The sequence below is a fragment of the Lipotes vexillifer genome, unplaced genomic scaffold, assembly GCF_000442215.2.
Source record: "Lipotes vexillifer unplaced genomic scaffold, Lipotes_vexillifer_v1.1 scaffold330, whole genome shotgun sequence".
Lineage (NCBI taxonomy): Eukaryota > Metazoa > Chordata > Mammalia > Artiodactyla > Lipotidae > Lipotes > Lipotes vexillifer.
The window spans coordinates 1,892,093-1,896,959 of NW_006775627.1; positions in this window are offsets into that span (position 1 = coordinate 1,892,093).

The window sequence follows — 4,867 nt, forward strand, 5'->3', positions numbered from 1 at the left end:
TTGCAGTACTTGGGCCTCTCACTGTTGTGGCCTCTCCCGTTGCGGAGCACAGGCTCCGGACGCGCAAGCTCAGCGGCCATGGCTCACGGGCCCAGCCGCTCCGCGACATGTGGGATCTTCCCAGACCGGGGCACGGACCCATGTCCCCTGCATCGGCAGGCGGACTCTCAACCACCGCGCCACCAGGGAAGCCCCCGGCTTTTGTAATTTTGCAGATTTGTTGTTACTGTTGTTTTTAAGATTAAAAAAAGTCACACTCTAATACTATTTAGCAACTTGCCTTTGCACCAGCAATGTTCCTTGCACATAAAGATCAACCTTACCATGTTTCAGTTTGTTGTTCTCCTATTATTAATTTCATTCTTGTGGTACACAGTTATGCCTAGAGTCAAGATACTGGGGTTCAAATCATAGGTCTGCCACTTACAAGTCATGGGATCTTGGGCAAATTATTTTATCTGTACCTCATTTTCACCTTTGAAAAATTGAATTAACATACTTATGGTGATGGTTGTGAGGATTAAATGAATTTTAAAAGTGTTTGGCACAATTCATTTTACAAAGCTACCTATTTTTAATACTACTATTAGCGAACAGGTATTATTTATCTAATACACTTCCCATCCTTCTGAAGAGTGACCTTCCCTCCCATTTTAAGACCAGATCTTGTGAAAATGACTATACTACCCAAAGCAATCTACAGATTCAATGCAATCCCTAACTACCACTGGCATTTTTCACAGAACTTGGCCTGAGATAACAGAATCCACACTCTGCTACTTGACCCAAGTCCTTGAATGAGACCAGTCATTTTCCTGAGACCTAATGTTGCTTGTACTTGAAACTTAAAGAATCCCAATTGATACGATTATTTGTCTAGTGCCAGTTCATTTCCTCCCCACTACCAGTAGAGACAAAAACACAAAAGAGCTAAGAATCAAACTCACTAGTTTTTACTATCCATTGACTTTGATAAATGACTTGAAAGAAAAGGGAACTTGCAATTAGGGATCACAGTGAAGATTTCCATGGATAGAATGGTTTTTTAAGATAATTTTTCATGTAAAAATAGCTAATTTATTTGGTGTTTTAGAGTTTACACAGAACTTTGGTATTATTTGATCCACATGTGGAACAAAAAAGTACGCAAAGAAATTGCTACTTTACAAAGGTCACACAACCAGACAAGTGGCAGAATCCCACATCTGATTTCTAGTTTGCTCTTTCGCCTGGCCAAACTTTGCAAATGATGGAGAAAATGGTGCTAGATTTCAAGGGACACTTAAATAGTAACCTACTTGTTCTGGATCTTCAGTTTGTCTTGCTTTTCTCTTAAATGTTACCACTTTCCTGCAAGTTTTCATCCTTAACACCTCAGACTCTTCATATGGATAGATATATTTTGTTTATGGCAAGAAAAAATGCCACCATGTGCTCTCTCAAAAGAACTTTTCTGACAGGTATTTCAAGAGAAATTGTGAAACATTCTGGTAATCTGTATAGCACTCTTGGCATTTCTGCGTCACAAACTGGAGAAATTCATCTGGAAGTCTTGCAGATTACTCATCTTGAAGAAAAAGTGCTACAATTCCAACCTTATAGTTTTCAAACCAAGAAATTTCTTTACCTACCAACTTATTATGTTCCTACCCACGCCTTGTGGTAGACGATAGTGATGGCCCCGATTCTTTACCTCACCTGCATCCACACCTTTTGCCACATGACTTTGCATTGCCTCTCACTAAAGAGACAGAACCCATTTCCCCACCCACAGGAACAGGTTTTGTGACTAACAGAATGAGATGAAATGACACAGTGCCAATTCTGAGACTAGATCTCAAAGTCTGCATGTTTTTGCTTGCTCTCCCTGTGTCTGAAATGCTGCTGTGAGAAAGACATCTCTGGGATGGCTGAATGGTCCTTAAAAAAGGATGAGAGATGCATGGAGCAGGGCTCCCAACTGAGGTCAGCCTAGAGCATTTAACAGTCAGATCCCTAGACATGAGCAAGTTCAGTCAAGATCAGCAGGACCAAATAGCCACCCGAAGCTGACCCTGGTGTAAGAGCAAAATCAATGCTTACCCACTAGCAATGCCCCTGAGGTTTCATGGTTGATTGTTGTACAGCATTAATGTGGCAACAGATGCAATACACCCTCTTAAACTCATATACATATGACTCTAACCCAAACTATAAATTCATTCAATTGGTTCAGATCCACATACCCTATTTCCCCCATAGTTCCACAGACTATTTACTAAATCCAACACAAATACACCTCAGATTCTCTGTCTAGCTCCCAGCTAAGTCAAAAAAAAAATTCTAACGTAATAATCCCTTTATTATTTGTGGTGCAGAAATATCTTCTTTCCCTTTCTCCTCTCTCGTTTTATGTTCAGAACTGGGAACACGAGAGCCCAAATATCAAAGAGATCCACAGCCCCCTTAAAAGCTCTTTGGACTTGTCTATTTCGTAGAGTTGCCAGATAAAATACAGATTTCCCAGCTAAATTTGAATTTCAAAGATAAACAATGAATTACTTTTTTAGTGTAGGTATGTCCCATGGAATATTTGGGATATATATATATATATATATATGTACGTATGTATACACTAAAAAAATTAATCATTGATCTGAAATTTAAATTTAACTGGACATCCTATATTTTTCTTTGCCAAATCTGGCAATCCTACTATTTCAGGAAAATCTGGAAGGAGGAAATGAAGCAAGGAAAAACATCCAACATGTGGGGGAAAAAAGAGGAGAGAGCAGGCCCAGGTACATCAAGAAACCAGAAAGTGGCATTACAGAACAGAGTGGAACCTTTGTTCTCTTTGATAGTTCACCATCAGAGAAAACCTCATGTAATGAATAGGAAAAGGTTCACTGAAGAGTTCACAGTGAAGAAACCCTGTGGATAACTTCTGTTGGTGGGTTTTAGATACCTTCAAGTCATCAAGAAATAATATACTCAAGAAATTCTGCTAGAGATTGGCCAAGATGGCAGAGTAGAAAGACACTAAGCTCACCTCTTCTCACAAGCACACCAAAATCATAACTATTTGCAGAATAACCATGAATTAAAAAAACCAGAACCTACCAGGAAAGACCTTATGTAATTAAAGACATAAGGCAAGACAGGCAGGAGAAGCAGACTCACAATACAATAGAGACCCATACCCCTGGGTGGGTGACCCACAAGCTGGAGAATAATTATATTGCAGAGATTCTCCCACAGGGATGAGAGTTCTGAGCCTTACACCAGGCTCCCCAGCCTGGGTATCCTGCACTGGGAAGACAAGTCCCCATTGCATTTGCCTTTGAAGGCTAGCAGGGCTTAATGTTGGAAGCCCCAGAGGACTGCGGGAAAAAGAGACTTCATTTTTAAAGGGTGCTGACAAAATCTCACGTGCACTGGGACCCAGGGCAAAGGCAGTAATTCGATAGGCGCCTGGGCCAGACCTACCTGCTGGTCTTGCAGAGTGTCCTGGAGAGGTGGGGGTGGCTATGGATCACCCTGGGGACATAGACAGGAGCCATATTTGGGAGTTTGGACACTGCTGCTAGGGACCATCTTGGGGCCATCTTTGGGACCCTCCCTGTAGTTCATTAGCACCAAGACCTGACCCCACCCAACATCCTATAGGATGGGACACCTCAGGCCAAACAACTAACTGGGCAGGGCCACAACTCTGCCCATCAGCAGACAGGCTGCCTAAAGACTTCTTGAGCCCAAGCCACCTCTAGACATCCCTCTAGACATGGCCCTGCCCACCAGAGGACCAAAAACTAACTCCACCCAGCAGTGGGCAGGTGCTAGCCCTGCCCTCCAGGAAGCATGTACTAGCCTCTAGACCAGCCTCACCAACCAGGGGGCAGACACCAGACATAAGAAAACCGTAATCCTGTGGCCTGCAGATCCAGTCAGCCTATAGCAGGCCAGCCCCTACCCAGGGACCAGCTGGGTCCCAGCACTGCCCACTAGCAGGCCAACGTAAGCTTCAGGACACCCCAGACCCCATACCAAATTGTGTCAAGAACTGGTTCCTCTGTTCCCCCACCAATGATCTAACACCAGCTCTGGGATCCCTGGGCCCTGCAGCCAGATTCTAGGACCTGGCTCTGCCAGCCAGTAGTCCAGCACTAACCCCATGATCTGGCTTCACCCTACAGTGGGCAGGCAACAGCCCTGGAGTCTTCTGAACCCTGACTCCACCCACCAGCTAGTCAGCCCTAGCCTGGGGTCCCCTAGTGTTCTGCAGCAAACTGTCTCATGACTTGGCCCCACTAACTAGCAGCCAGCAGCATCTGCACAGGGCAGGAACCAACTGGGCTACAGGCCAACCAAGCCTACCAGACCACCCACATAATCAGCCCACCACAAAAGAAGGAACCACACAGCCCTCTTAGGGGGAACCCCTAGAGCATATAGCTTGGGTGATGAGAGGGGAGTGTGCTGCTGGGACACACAGGATGTCTCCTACAGAGGGCCACTTCTCCAATGTCGAGAAATGTAATAACCTACCACATACATAAATATACAAATAGCAACTTAGACAAAATGGGGCAGCAGAGGAACATGTTCCAGACAAAGGAACAAGATAACACTCCAGAAGAAGAACTAAGTGAAGTGGAGATAGGCAATCTACCCGAAAAAGAGTTCAGAGTAATGATCGTAAAGATGATCAAAGAACTTTGATGAAGAACAGATCCACAGAGCAAGAAGTTAGAAGTTTTCAACAAAGAGAAAATATAAGGAACAACCAAACAGATGAAAAAATATAGCAACTGCAATGAAAAATACACTAGAAGGAATCCACAGTAGACTAAATGATACAGAGGAACGGGTCAGTGAGCTGGAAAAT